This window comes from Pinus tabuliformis, chromosome X (genome assembly GCF_031772625.1).
Source record: "Pinus tabuliformis cultivar Carrire ecotype Pingquan chromosome X, CPIR1, whole genome shotgun sequence".
Taxonomy (NCBI): domain Eukaryota; kingdom Viridiplantae; phylum Streptophyta; class Pinopsida; order Pinales; family Pinaceae; genus Pinus; species Pinus tabuliformis.
This window is the reverse complement of record NC_142308.1, coordinates 185,794,955-185,811,661: the sequence shown is the minus strand read 5'-3', so window position 1 is coordinate 185,811,661 and position 16,707 is coordinate 185,794,955.

Sequence of the window (16,707 nt, the reverse complement as noted above, 5' to 3'; positions counted from 1 at the left end):
CTGGTCGAAGGTCATTGATGTATACCTGTCGCCGGAAGTGAGAAACTTGCCATTGAGGCATGCAAGCTTCAAAGTACTGAAGGGGTTGTTCCTAGATCAACTTCTTGGATAATGAGCTGATGTCGACAAGAAGCGATCCGTCAAAGGAGGGCCTTAATGAATCCCACATCAGTGACATGGAATGGAGCTAATGATTTTAATGGAGGTGAAAACAATCTGTGACATATGATTCAGGGTGGCGGTCATGAAATGGATGAAGGATAATGTATGGCAGTGGATGGGACCTGGTTGACTCTTTCTGAACGACTTCTCTTGAACATATGGCGACACTGATGCGATGGATTGGTAGCATTACCCCAAGTATGGATGGTGTGGCAAAGACCATGGTGATGTGACCGGTGAATGAAACAACCCAACCCGATGTGGTACAGAGGAAAAGTGTCATGTTCAGGAGCAACCTGCTACCATCAAAAACTTCTTGATTTTTCCCAATTTTTCCCCAGTCATTACTGACCAGTACCTCTTTATTTTTGTCATGCTTGAGGAGGATAACATATGCTTGTTCTATAACCTGCCCTTCGGGCAAGTCCATCGCTATGTTTTAACGAGCCTAGCGATAGGGAAACGCGTTCTCGTCTAAAGACAAGTTTGTCGCTATTTAGTGATTTTAACGAGTCTAACGACAAGGAAAACTCGGCCCTTTTCATTTTTAGAGAGTCTGAAAAGGTACATAAAGTTAACTCCAAAATTCCTTTTTCATCATCTAATCCCTTAAGTCCGAAAAAGTATAAAACAATATAGAAGGGATGAGTTTTCGATAGTTTTAACGAGCCGAACAAAACAAGCGCTCGATCTTTTTGTGCAATAATCCCTCAGGTCCAAAAAGATTAAAATCTAGAGGAGGGATAGCTCTTCCGGTCTTTTAATGAGCTGGAAGGCCAAAACTCGGCAATCTTTTCATATTTTACGAGTCAGTTGAAAAGAGCTTAAAGAAGACTCGTCTTTCGAGGAACGAGTGATGAACAGGGATAGCAGCTGATTCCAGGTACAGGTTGGAATTTTCCAATCACGGCAGTGTCACAAGGATGGCTAGGTGAAATCACTCTTCGCAACTGTTCCTCAAAATGGGTAAACAATCATATGGAGGTAAACGATCGGCCAAATGAAAAGTGGAGGTGACGGTACACAAACATGACCAAGGCTTTTATGGTTGATCAGGTTACATTCTTAATGGTTATTTACCGGGATGGGTTCATTTTTTAACGAGCTTGAATGCACCAAAACACTGCTCAATCTTATGTTTATTTTTTAACGAGCATGAACTATGTGCTAAAACTGCTCGGATCTCGCGTTTATTTTTTAACGAGCATGAACTTTATGCTAAAACTACTCGTTTATATGGTCAAATTTTTATTTTTTACCATTACTAGCTTTTCTCTTTTCAAGGATAGTATTGCATTTTCAATTGCTGCATCAAACTTAGTTAGAAATACATAATCATGAGATGAAAACCCCAATATTTTGCTTTGAACTACGTAAAAAGCCATTAAAAAGTGTTTTTTACCTCTCATTTTACCATTTCATTTGCATTTGGTTTGTTGGAGCTTTGGAGGTGCCTCTTCCCCTTCGATTTTCATCAGCTGATTTCGGGAGATTCTGTGGACGATTCTCGGCGCTGTTTGGACCAGGTAGGAGCTAAACCCTAGCTCTTTCTTTTCATGGTTTGATTTTTCCATTCTGTGCCTGTTTTCCTATTCTCCTGAGCCCTTAAGGGTTTTGCTAGGGCGCTCTACCATCAGCGTAGGTAGTCCATTCGAAACATGCATTGAATGTCAAGCTGCCTTAAGGCAGTTTGACCTTCAACGCAGGTATGACACTTGCCAGTTGCGTTGATCATAGAAAAACGGTCCTATGCACAGTTTTTGATGAAATTTTGCCAGTTTCTCATCAAATCTAGGATCTTACTCATTCTCTTGTTTGTTTTGCAGGAACATTTGAGCAAAATGTCCCTTACATGGTGAGAACGAGAACATGAAGAAGAAGATATGATTGCTCTCCATGACCCGGTCACAGTAAACGCACTGCGGAATTGTGGCCTGCTGAAGTTCTTCCGTATCTCTAGCATGAGAGCACAGATTACTTTGCTGCAGTATATGCTTGATGCTTGGGATCCCATCAACCAAGTATTCCAGATTAGGGGAAAATCCATCCCCTTGACCATAGTAGACATTTACTTCTTGACTGGGTTGTCAAGGCGGGGTGCCCCCGTTTCTTTGTCAGGTTCAGCCCAGGGGAATGACTCCGTGAGAGACTATGTTCGCCAGTACTGCAGGGAAGGTTCCCAGCCGAGCAGAGATGACAAGGTTGTTATCTGTGAGATTACTGACAGGTCTCTCAGGTCCATTCTGTATACTATTGGTAGGATGGCCGGTAGTGCATCTCTACATGTTGCCAACAGGTCTTATGTGCAGCACGCCTTGGAGTGTCTCCAACCGAAAGTATTCAGCTGGTGTGATGCAGTACTTGTTCAGATGAAAAGTCAATTGACCAAGGTAAAGGACGGGAAGCTGAAGAACTTTGGATTTGGTTCTATTCTGACTGCCTTCGCCTTGGAGAAAATCCCACTGATGCAGCCTCAGTATATTGTACTCGACTTGCCTTCTCCGACCGAGCCACGCATGCAGAGGTGGGTCGATCACATGTCTAGGCATGCTGGTCAACCTCAGATTACTTTCATTGATGCCTTCTTCAGGTGGTTCGAGCGCCAGGAGATGGTCTTCTCCGAGTATCCATATGTGGGTATGGATTTCCGAGGTGATCCGGATTTGGTGTTACCGGATGGCGAACAGTGGGGTGCTATTGGTAAAATCTCTGACCATATCACTGTCTACTGTTTTTTTATTCATAATGTTGTTGTGCTTTATTCTATCAAGACTTTTAATTAAACTCTTGGGTGCATGCAGATGTTGGTCCTGTTCGTCCAGCAGTTCGTCCGAGACCGCCAGTTGTTGCCTCGGCAGTGGAGCCTGCTGGGAGAGTTATTCTTCGCGACCTTGACGACGCTGAGACCCTTACAGCTGTGCAGGAGCAGGTTGAGAGCCTTACTCTCGGTATTCCGGATGTACAGATCGATGAGTTAGCTTTACAGTTGCAGTGGCATACTACCGATGTGCCTAGACGATGGACTCGTCTCTTGCGCATGATTGCACAGGCTGTGACGTGCTATCATGAGCACCACTAGGCTAGGGTGCCCCCTAGCACTTTTGAGTTTTTGGGTCATGCGACCAATTTTTGTCTTGGTTACAGAACATTATGTATAAACGATAAACAAATTTTATATATTTTGATTTTTGAGGTTTATTCTGGTTGATTTGCGTGATCCACTTGCATAACACTGATGCATTTCTTTTTATAAATGTCGTAAATGTCTATCTAATACATAGTTTGCTAATGAATCGGTTAATGTGTTTAAGTTCCTGGAAATATGTTGGTATTGAATTAAATCAAACTGTCTTTCCAAAATCTTAACCCTTAGAAACATACGATAAATAGCTGGATTGCGGACAGAATATATACCATTGAGTTGTAGTATCATGAGTTGTGAGTCTAGCCTGACGATTAGTCGGCGTATACCATGGGCGATGGCATCAGAGAGGAGTTCTATCAACACGCTATACTCAGCGATGTTATTCGTTGATTGCCCAATACACACACCTCTGAAACTCACTAACTCGCTGCTTGGATCAAAAATGGCCCAGGCTGCGGAGGATAGATTCCGCGAACTACGACTCGCTCCGTCAGCATATCCCACACATGTCTCAGAAAAGTTCGACATCTGCAACAAATGAAAAAAGGTGGATTACTCAACCGAAACAAACACTTTAGCGAAAACAAAATACAACAAAAGCACTCAGGTTACCATTTAGGCATAGTAACGCTTGAGGTACAACCCGTTGCGGGGTTGCGCCAATGGGATTCCGTCATAATCCATCAACTCGTAGGCTCCTTTTGCTAACACTTGTTTAACAATATAGGGGCCCATCCATAAAGAATTAAATTTTCCTGCTCCCAATTTGTCGGATTCTTGGTCGTAAAGCAAGACCAAGTCACCTTCGGAGAAGACACGGGGTTTGACATTTTTGTCGAACTGCGCCTTGACTCGTTTCTTATGGGCTTCGTTAGCCAAAGCGGCGTCACGACGGGTTTCATCCAATTGGATTAATTCCAAGAAACGGGCCTCTTCTTCTGAAGTTCCAGGGAGGAGGTCAATTGCAAGTTTAAGAGATGAAATTTCACACTGGATTGGTAAGACTGCCTCCAGGCCATACACCAATTGGAACGGTGTGAACCCAGTGGCATTTTTTACGGATGTTCGGTAAGCCCACAAGGCTGAGTACAGGATTAGGTGCCACCTTCTTTTGTGAACCCCGATCATCCTTTGCAACATACACTTCAGGACCTTGTTGATTGCCTCAACTTGTCCGTTGGCTTGCGGATAATACAGGGTAGAGCTGTCGTGAGATAGCCCTAGCTTGGCAGCTAATTCAACCATCATGTGATTGCGGAAATGCGATCCATGATCTGTAACTATAGCCTGCGGCACGCCGAACCTGGCGACTACATGATTGAAAAAGAAAAGGGCAGCTGTTTCACCAGTGTTATCCAATGTAGGCATCGCCTCGGCCCATTTGGTAAAATAGTCAATGGCGACTATAATATACCCATGCCCCCCGGTCGAGGTGGGGTTACATTGCATGAAATCGATGCCCCATTTGGCGAAAGGCCCAACAACAACTATTGGCTGTAAAGGTGAGGGTGGTCTTCTGGTTTTGCTATCAAAAATCTGACATGCATGGCAACTTCTAACTGTGATTATGCAATCTTTGAACATGGTTGGCCAGAAGTATCCTACTCGTAAGATTTTTTGTGTTGTTGCATATCCAGATTGATGCCCCCCACACGCGCCTGAATGACACTCATTCAGGGCTTTCTCAGCCTCCTCATGGGTAAGGCACCTCCTCAGAACTGTATCGATACCACGACGGTAAAGCGTATCACCGACGATCATGTAGTCTTTAGCTTGGTATCGTATACGTTTCTGTTCAGAGTGAGAGGTGTTAGGCCTGAACTTTTGGGTTTGGAGATAAACTATGATATCTCCATACCACTCATCGCTTGTAGATATCAGAAACAAATTTTCATCCACGATTGACTCTTCCGATGTTTCATCGTTAGACGACGATGGGAGATCGCACAATAATTCCGCGAAAACTAGAGCTTTCTTTGATTTGGATTTTACAAATTCCAGATCAAACTCTTGAAGGATTGCTATCCATTTTGAATACTTGCCCCCCAGCAACTGTCGCGACAGTATGTAAGTCATGGGGTTGCAATCTGATAAAATGGTAGTTTTCTGAAAGAGGACATAATGTCGAAACCTTTGAATCACTTGAACAGCTGCAAGCGCTAGTTTTTCAACATAAGAATATTTACTTTTTGTATCATTTAAGTTTTTACTTAAATAATATATAGGATGTTCAATTCCATCGACTTCTTGTACTAAAACCATCGCAATGGTCGTATCCGCTGCAGCCAGATACAGGTTAAAATTTCTTTGATAGTCTGGGGCATACATTAATGATGCTCTTACTAGAGAATCTTTCAGAGCATCAAAGGAAGCTTGCGCCACCTGATCCCAGACAAAAGGCATATCCTTTTTCAAAAGACGAGTGTAACCTTTAGCAAGTTCTGCGTAATTTGGAATGAACCTCCTCAGAAAGTTTTCTTTCCCTTGGAGTTTCTGAATCTGAAGCAAATTGAAGGTGGAGGCAAATTAATGATTGCCTGAACCTTGCAAGGGTCGAGACGAATCCCATCCTTAGAGACTACAAAGCCAAGTAAACGACCAGACCCGACGCAAAACACACATTTGTGCGGGTTGAGTCTTATCTTGTAGTGTCGGCAACGTAGAAATATCGCTCTTAAATGCTGCGGATGATCAGTCCGCTTTCGCGAATGAGCCGGAAGGTCGTCGAGATATGGTTGAACGATGTTCTTGATGTCATGGAAGGCATAATTCATTGCCCTCTGAAACGTCGCCCCTGCGTTCTTTAAACCAAAGGGTAATTTTTGATAAGCGAATGTGCCCCACTGACAAATAAATGCAGTCTTTGACTGGTCCTGTGGGCAGATATTTATTTGATTATACCCGGAAAATCCATCCATAAAGGAAAAGATTTCACATCCGGCGCATTTATCAATTATCTAGTCGATGAAGGGTGTAGGGTAGTTGTCCTTTGGACAAGCTTGGTTTACATCCCTATAGTCGACACACACTCTAATCGTCCCTTGTTTCTTCATAACAGGGACAATATTCGATACCCAATCGGTTAGAGGAACCGGGTAGATGAAACCAGCATGGAGAAGTTTCTCAACTTCTGCCTTAATGGCAGCGACTTTCTTGGGGTGTACCTGCCAAAGCCGTTGTCTTACTAGTTTGACATCAGGATACATTTTAATTTCATGTTCAACAATACTCGAGTCAATGCCTGGCATTTCATCATACGACCAGGCAAAGACATCTCTAAACTTGCGAAAAAGAGCGTTATATAATTCCAGTTCTGAAGGGGAACAACCTTTGCCGACATAAACATTCTCTACAACATTTGGTTTAGTCGAGATATTTATGGCTATAGTCTCTTCAATATTGGATAAGTTTTGCTCGGAATCCACCGTATTTACAGTATTTGTTAGGAATTCAAAAACTGAAGGGTGGTAAAGGTCGTGTTGAGTATCTTCTTCACTCTCTGGAAGAAGGGAACGATGGTGGTGATCATTCCATGGTACCCCCTCAATCAACATTGATTGTAAGATTCCTTCGTTAGTCCCATGCACTTTCGACCAAGGATCTAATGGGGTACCATATTCTGCAGACCTATCTACCCAAACGCTTGATGAGCGTTGATTTGGGTTCGCCTCCCATGCCTGAAACATTGATTGCTACAATATTTCTATAGGGCTTGGGGGCAAAACCATTAAATGATCCATGTCGACTTTGTCTTCTGCGACCTTCGTGGAAGATATCATGTTGCAGGTTGCTACAAATGGTATATTTCCTATATAGATAGGAGATGGTAGCGCGAAAGCTCCCATCATTGTGGGGTCTTTCAATAGTCCTACTCCGATATCTTGAATTGAATGGTCGCTCCCATGGATCATGGGAATGCTTCCTGTAACTTGTGAACCATTAGGGAGGAAGTTCTGTTGGTCGACGATCGTAATCCCTCCTTCAAACGGGAATGCGATCTTCCTAAAATAAGTCGACACTACAGCTGCCATGGCATATATCCATGGTATTCCCAGTAGGATGTTATAGTCAAGATTGCCATCGATGACTTCAACATCAATTTCCACTGTTTTTCCTCCTAGTTCAACCTTCAAGTTATTTAGGATGCCGTACGGGGTGTACGTCCTTCCGTCGAATGCTTTTAGTGTCGTCGAAGATCGCGACAAGGTTGGAGATCCGAGAGTTTTCCAGCAACTCATCGACATGATACATGTAGATGCCCCCTCATCAATAATTGTTCGGTGAACAGTTTTGTTGAGGGCTTTCACTTGGATAAGGAAAGCTAGTTGAGCTGGTAACTGAGGATCATATCCTTTGTGGTCAAAGGATACAAGATTGGAATCTTTAGGATCTACTCCACCAATAGCCGATAACAATGCCTGCCTTTGGGATGGGCAATTTTGTAGTACCTCAAGAGTCGACATAGCAGATGGCGATTGGGCCAAATCTTCCACTATGTTATAATGCTGCGCTGCCCTAGCGCGAGGATTAAATGTCAACTTGTGTACCACTCCCTTTGGCGGTTTTATTGTTAACTCAGGAATGATGGGCGGTACAACTTTTGCCGAAGTCGTTGTCGAACTACCAGGTTGATCTCTACCTTTGTCGTTCGACACCGGTGGATTCCCATAATCTTTGCTCCTTGTCGAAATCAAAGCATCATTCTGTTGCTTAGAGATCGATAACATTAGCACTTGCGACGGGGAAGCATTTCCACTATCAACCAGATTTTGACCTTGATTGGGAAACGGATCAGTTAACACAGCTGAGGTGTGTGAACTTTTGAAGAACTTCTTAAGTTCAACTTTGTATGGACAATCCTCTGTCCAATGATCCTCGTCACATATAAAACATGGACTTCTTGGTTTCCCTTTCTTAGGAGGGTTTGAAGAAGCTTTTTGCGGGGATGACTCACCCTGTTTATTCTTCTTCCCTTTGTTTTGCTTCTTCTTGCTTCCTAGTTGTTTGGAATTTTTGCCTTTATCAGCTGATATGGCATTTATTTCCGAAGCAAGAATTTCTTGATTTGCATTTTGATTCGGAGTCTTACGGGCTTTCTTAGACGAATCCCTTGTCGACTTTGCGTTTGCTGTACCAATCACGCCATCACCGGCATGAGAGTCACTATTTGATCCAGGAGGAGGAGGAATTGAAAATTCTGGTCTAGGGGCGTTAGGTATCTTGTCATAGAGCGTGCCAGACTGAGTATATACTAAGTCTAGATACTATGCACGAGCAATAACTTGCTCCTCTGTTACGACTCCCCCCTTGGCCACATCTTCTGTTATAGCAGGAAGAAGCGACTTTATAAACCACTCAGCTAATAGCTAATCTGGAACATAAGTCTTCACCATTCTGCGACGACGACGCCACTCATGTATATGATCGGATATATGTGTGGCCGTCGTCTGCTTGAAATTGGTTAAGATTTCTGTTCCAGTTTCATACCTTATAGGTAATTGAAAATGGGTTAAGAAAGTCGTGGCTAGAGAACTGAAATTGTCGAAAGAGGCTCTAGGTAATTCAATATACCATTTAGCCGCTGGACCTGTCAATGTCCTCTGAAAGAGGCGAAGCCTTATCGAATCATCATTCAAGGTGTTCGACGAACACCACAGATGAAAAGTCATCACATGATTCGACGGGTCTTCGCCAGGATTTCCATTGAATTTAGGAATGTCCGATGGAAGCTTGTGAGGAATTGCTGGCCACCAATGGGCATAAGCAATTGGATCGTTCGTTAATCGGTGTAAATCTGGTAATTCTAAAGTTGCCACGAACGGTAACTGTTGACTCAGGTTTGGCGAGGTGTACCCAGGATACGATGGAATCGCCTGAGCAGTAGGCCTCTGCATACCGGCATAATGTAATTGATGCTGGTATGATTGATATGGCTAGTGGACTTGACCACTGTAAAGTGGTTGATTTAACCTGTTTTGAATATACGGCTGTCCACTATTCGCAAAGATCTGCTGCTCAGATCCTTGGTACACCTGCTGGAATTGTGGCTGTTGGTATTGCACTAGCCATGGTTGTGAAGCCATGTTCTGCTGTGCTATACTAACCGACGGACCAAGATGTGGGGTAATTGTACCCGTTTGGACCTGTGTCGTCCCGGCAGTTGGCGATTGTGGTTGTGTCACAGGGTCAAGGGGCTGTTGCATTACAACCTGAGAAATCTGAGGTTGACACACAACAGGCATCGTTTGAACTTGCGACACTGTTACAATAGCTAGCGTCGTCAAGATGTTCAATACAGGTACACATTGTTGCATAGAATACAGAACTCTTGGTTGTTGGGGTAGCATAGGTACCCAACCACTCGTCGAAACTCCAGTATAATCTGAATACAATTGAGAACTGCCGTATGGGTATCCTCCCATAGGGGGTAATGAAAGGGCGTACTGCCCCCCATATGGTAGCAATCCGGAGCTCAAGGTTATGGTTTGCCCTTAGGGACTGGATGGCCCAAATTGACCTCCGTAGGGATCAATTTGTCTAGTTTCAACATAAGAATTACCGGATATTATTCCGGAAGAACAAACTGGAACAGACCACACTGTCGAAATAGTCCTTGGGTGGACTCCTTCTAGCTGTTGAGAGCTAGTTGGGACAGATGGTACACCGGCAAACATCGTCGGAGTGGCGGCAGGGAGTTCTGCCGTCACTGTGTCGTTCAACACAGTCCTAGATGTCGTCGGTTGTTCAGACATTTTAAGTCTATCCAATAAATTGCCTAGCGATTCTACAGGAACTTCCACTGGTGATGGACAAACTTCTGATGTCGCAGGAAAAAGAGTGACCCCTACTCCAAAATGAGTCGGAGTACTTGCTTGCGGGTCCTCTACAATTTCCTCTATCGCAATCAAACCAGGTGGAAGAGGAAGACCATCAGGTCCGTAAAAGATTTCTGGTGCCGAAGAAGGGGTTGTTTCGACAGCGACAGTTGTTTGAGGAACAATACTCTCTGGACCGGTTACAGATGGAACTGGTTCAGTAACGCAAGTATTTGTTCTCAGACTAGGATCAGTGTTACTGTCCCTCTGTGGCTATTGAACTTCTTCAATAGAGGCAGGGTTTCCAGAAATGCTTGGAGTAACCGGAATCTCAGATGTTGTCGGAACAGTTGTTCTAACTTTGATGGGAGATTTTGAACCGGTTAAGCGAGTTCGCTTTGTCCGTACTACTTTCGATTCCGGAGACAAAGACGGTTGACTCGCAAGCCTCCGCGAACGATGGGGTTTCAATTGAATTTCTTCCACGGTTGCGGATTACTCGATCAACTAAAATACAAAAAGGGGAAATTATGTTTCCGAATTGAATGAATTTTATTAGACGCTTTTAGACACAACTTGCTTTTTCACTTTTAAAGAGTCGAGAAAAAGCTAAAGATGACTCTAGTCTCCTTCGATGTTTTAACGAGCCCGAAGTGACAAATGCTCGGATGGACTTTTTCTGTTATAGAGTCTGAAAAAGGCCAAAAGAAACTCCTCTAGAGATCTAGGTAGAGGGTGTGCCAAACTTTTCGCAAAACCACAGAATACTTTTTACGGTACGGGTCGTCGATCTTCGTGAATGCTGTGTTCACTGCATTGCGATCAGTAGGGCGGCCGACACGGCTTCCTAAGGATAAATGATATATGCCTATAGGGGTCTCCCAATATATACGCGACGGTACGTGGGAGCAGAATCCGTATTAGTGCAATCGTCCCTCAGGAGGAATCACCCACCTTCTTAGAGATCGACAGTCACTACGTTTAACGACGCCGGAACACGTCTCTACCTAGACCTCTATGTTGTGCGTTATGTTGCAAAGCGTTGTTAGGTTCATTCAATATATTTTAAGTTGATCTTCTTAAAGTTTGTCTTTCAGGATCACCACGATGTATTGGTACAAATTCCTAAATGCAGTCTAAGATGATAAGCAAGCTTTATAATCTTTCAACTTTGAAAATCCTAGCTACTAAGGGAAAAGAGAGCGACTATCTTTTCTCAAAGAGAAATCAGCACACTCTAATGCACTCTTCCTAAATCACACATGCAAACTTATCAAAATGCAAATGCACAATGCAGGTGTTTGTTTTCACTTTCTTAGTATAAATGCCTACAAAGAAAGCTTTTTGTACAACTTCGAATTTGCTTTTAAATGACTGAAAATAAACAAGTTCACTTTTTCTAAAATCAGCAAGGGTAGAAGAGATTACAATCACTTTGCGATTTTTCGAAAGAAATACTTGTTTCGACACTTAAAAATGACAAATTCGAACCAATAAGCAAAAGCAAATGATAAATCAAACTGCAAACAGCCAATGAACTCTCTCCTAAGATCACAATCAATCAATCAATCAGATCTGAATCAAGGCTACAGGATGACTATTTCGCCCATGCAAAGGAAAACTGTAAATGATGCCACAAACACATAAAAACATTTACAGTCTTTTTGTACAAAAATGAGGCGGAATTCAAGCAAAGAAAAGGGGTATCAGAAGTGGTACCTATGTTGGTTAAAGGTTTCAAAAACAGAGATCAAAACAGGGCAAAAGACAGCAAGGAACCCCAGCTGCACAAGGCCACACTGGTTCAGCGCAAGTGTAACACTGTCAGTTTGACATTCAGCGCAGGTAACCTTCACGGGACCTGCGTTGAAATGCAGACTGCCTTCACAGTGTCTACAATGAAAGGAGAAACTCTCGTTTCTCTTGGTTTCTGGGTCATAAAATGCTCAAAAATCAATTGTTTCAGGCCAAATCAGAAACACAAGCAAGGTATAAACAGAGGGATGCTTTGAGAGGGTACTAAAGACTATCACAAAGGATCATCAAGTCATTTGTGAGTCCATTGTTGAGATCATAGACAAAAACCCAGTGAAGGATCAAAGCAGCAACATTCTACTTTGCAAAGCAGTTCGATTGTTGCTGTTAAGTCTATGAGGTAAACAATGATGCAAACAAACAAAATGACTAAAACAAAAGTTCTTCCCCAGTGGAGTCGCCAATTTGTTGTGGGGAAAAATGCCTATGCAGGACGATCCTATCCACCTAAGGTGTGACAGTACCTTAGCAACAAACGAACACAGCTACTTTGGTTTCTTCCTTTATGAAATATGAAAAAGAGGAGATTGGTAGACTTGCCGTTATCTTTCGGTTGTCCCTCGATCTAGATCCTCTCCTATTTGTGTGTCCACAGCTACTTGTCTCCTCACTTTCGCTCCCACGAGATCACAAGAGAACAGCTACCTGTGACAAGAGAACAGCTACATGCAACAAGAGAAGGACACAATACAAAGGCAGATATACATATTCATAAATGATTCAGGATTAGAAGTAAATCAAATACACTAATGCAAATCATACAATAAACGTCAGCATATAGGAAAGAACCAAGAAGCTTTATTGATTGATAAACAAGGTTCAGGAAGAGATACAACCCAAAGGGTTCCAACCCAGCATCTCCTTCCCAGCAGAATGGAATTCCTTCTTTAGCCCCTTTCAAAGCATAAACACCCAATGATCTAACCACAAACCAACATCAATTCTTTGCAAATACAATATTCCAGCCTCCCATGACCTCCTGAGAGAGATCTATATATAGGAGTTTTGGAGAAAGGATGAGTCAGCTTGAGGCTGGCATGGAGCTGACTAGTGTCCTCTCCCACTTTAGTTCTTGAGTCCACTTGGAGGTTCTTGCTTCCACTTGGAGATTTGGAACCTCTTACTCATCACCAGTCGAATTCTCTGATCCAAGTGTCATTTTGGAAGCTTCCTGGGCATTGACACCTTGAGAAATGAGTCTGCCACTTGTCCAGTTATGCTCAGCGCAGGTAGCCTTCTTTGCAGTTGACATTCAGCGCAAGTAGACAGTGGAGCAGTTGACATTCAGCGCAGATGCTCAGTGGAGCAGTTGACATGATCCAGAAATGGCCTGTTTTTGAGTGTTTTCAGGTGGAGAACTTTTGTGAATTACTGTGGTTTGCTGGCCTTGTTCCTCTAGGGGTAGGAACAACATGTTTAGGGACTTTGGATCCCTTAATTATTGACATTTCATGCTCAGTGATATAAGGCACAAAAATGTCTATAACAGTAATGGTAGTCCAAGGACCCCTGGATTATAATCTACTCCTTGGACGTGACTATATTTATTGCATGGGAGCCATTGTCTCCTCACTCTTTAGAGTAATGTGTTTTCCGCATGAAGGAAGAGTGGTCAAGCTCGTAGACTAGCCTTCATTCCCCGGTTCACACATAGCAAATAGTCATACACCAACCCTGAATGGCCTTTTCACGCAAGGAATGTCTCATCATTCCTCATTCCGTCCTCCTGATGAGCGCGAGTGATTTGAAGGATATGACTGAAACCCAGGGGGCATGCACCCTAGCCTATTTCGACAAGAAAACCTTGGGTATAGGGTAGGTTTCTGCGAAGGATATATGACTGGTTGACATACTCGTCTGTTTAGGAAAATGGGGTTAAACCGGAATAAGATACCTCCGTTAGAAGGTAGGCCTTTCCCGATAGAACAAATGTTTTGTCTGCAAATTGAGGGGTAACCTCGAAAAGGTAGGTGTTTCCCGATAAAACAAATGTTTTGTCTGCAAATTGAGGGGTAACCTGGAAACTCTGCTTCACTATACCTGGGGGCATGCAAGTGAAGAGCGACCATTTATTTTTTAAATTTGTAGGTCCTCTAACGCTTTAAACTCGTAGGATTGGTGGTTTCCTAACTTGCATAAAGAAAGGATGTGGGGCAAAGCTTTGAAAAGATGTCATATTTATATGAGATATCCTTACTATACGACTGGATCGAGCAGTTTTAACGCGGAATTCAAGCTCGTTAAAAAATAAACATAAGCAATGAGCAAATGTTCCCCCAGACTTTAATCTCATTAAAAAATGAACCATTTTCCGGTAAATAACCTTCGTGAATGTATTATCATCAGCCTTTGAAGCCTTGGTCATGTTCTCATCATCACCTCCACTCTGTATTGGCCAATCATTCACCACCATTTGATTGTTTACCCCTTTTGAGGAATAGTTGCGAAGAGTGATCCTGTTATCCATTCGTGTGACATTGCAATGATTGGAAAATTCCAAGCCTTACCTAGAATCAGCTGCTACCCGAATTTATCACTCGTTCCTCAAAAAATGAGTCTCCTTTAAGCTCTTTTCAACTGACTCGTAAAATATGAAAATATTGTCGAGCAATTAGCCTCTCCAGCTCATTAAAGGGACCGGAAGTGCTATCCCTCCTTTAGATTTTAATCTTTTTGGACTTGAGGGATCATTACACAAAAGGATCGAGCGCTTGTCTTGTTCGACTTGTCAAAAGTACCGAAAATTCATCCCTTTTGTATTGTTTTATACTTTTTCGGACTCAAGGGATTATATGACGAAAAAGGATTATTGGAGTTTTCTTTACGTCCCTTTTTTAGACTCTCTAAAATTGAAAAGGACCAAGTTATCCTTGTCGTTAAACTCGTTAAAACCGAACAGTGACAAACTTGACCATACAAACAAGAACGAGTTTCACTGTCGCTAGGCTCGTTAAAACATAGCGATGGGTTTGCCTGAAGGGCAAATTATAGAACAAGAATATGTTATCCTCTTCAAGCTTGACAAAAATAAAGAGGTACTGGTCAGCAATGACTAGGGAAAAATTGGGAAGAAAACTTGAAAAAACTTTATTGGTAGCAAGTCGCTCTTGAACATGACACTTTCACTGTACATCCGAGCCGGGTTGGGTTGTTCCATTCACTGGTCATATAACCATGGGTCCATCACACCATCCATATTTGGGGTTAACGCTACCAATCCATCATGTCAGTGTCGCTGATATGTTCAAGAGAAGTCGCTCAGAGAATTCACCTGTGTGTCGCCCACTGCAATACATATACGCTCCATTCTTTCATGACCGCCACCTTGAACCTTATATCACCAGATCGTTTTCACCTCCATTAAAATCATTTTCTCCATTCCGTGTCATTGATGTGGGATTCACTAAGGCCCTCCTATGACGGATCGCTTATTGTCGACATCATCTCATTATCCAAGAAGTCGATCTAGGAACAACCCTTTCAGTACTTTGAAACTTGCATGCCTCAATGGCAACTTTCTCACTTTCGGCGACAGGTTTACATCAATGGCCTTTGACCGAAAGATTTTGCATGGTGTTCGACGCCAAGTCCCTTATTCACACCACGTGAATTGTACTGTATTACCTTGAGGGTCATCATCATTATCGGTAATTCCTCTCGCGCCTATTAACAACTTACATCATTGGCTGCTAATTAGGCGATGTATTTCCATGTTTGACTCCAGAACATCTCTCACATGGATCGACTTGTACTTTGAGTGAAGATAAACGAGATTGAAGACCTCGGATCTAGTTTCATCCATCCAGGCTACAATATATATTTAGGAAAATAAATACATCAAATGTACATCATTACTACACAGATAATCATCCAACCTAAGGGATGATGGCTCTACCAGAGTCATCAGTGTACACTCAGACGATTATCTGTCTTATGCACATGAAAATGAATTTATAAAGCTGAGCATGGGAATGCCCGTCTCAGCTAGATCATGAAAATATTATGAAGATAATGTATTGTATTATATCTTATTACAGGTCACCTTCCAGCTTGAAAAAACTTCATATCCTCATGATAAAGCATTTCACCCAACATCAATAGATTAACGACCTCATGCTTTAGGGGGCAACTGTTATAGACATTTTTGGGCACTGCAACCCCGATCATAAATTTCCATAAACCAAGGGCTCTTAAGTCCCTAAAAGTGTTGTTCCGACCTCTAAAAGAACAAGGTCAACTGATTACATCTTCTCCCAGAAGTTCTCCATGAAAAACTACTCAGAACTGGTCAAAACTGGACCATCTCACCTACTCCATGGTCAAAGTGTGTTGCATCCCACCTAAATACACACGGGAGGTGTGATGCATCTTGAAAAGCCCTTCTATGGGGTGCGATGGGCGAGAGTGGACAAATGGCAGGGTCAATCTGCAAGGTGGAGGATCACGGAATCTTCCATAAACTTCTCCTGTGACACTTGCGTCTCTGCATTCACCCAGGGATGAGTAAGAGATCATCAATCTCCAAGTGGAATCAAGAACTATCAGAGAGAGGACACTAATCAAATCTTAAAAGCTGACTCACCCCCCTTGCAAACATCTATATATGGATCCCTCATCCCAGAGATCCAAAGGCTGGAATTTTGTATCTTGTAAGGAAGTGCTACTGGTTTCTTGGTGTAATATCATAGTGTTGGGTGATCTAAGCTTTTCATGAGGTGAAGAAGGGCTTTCTTGCTGAGAGGATGATGCTGGGTCAGAACAATTGGTTGT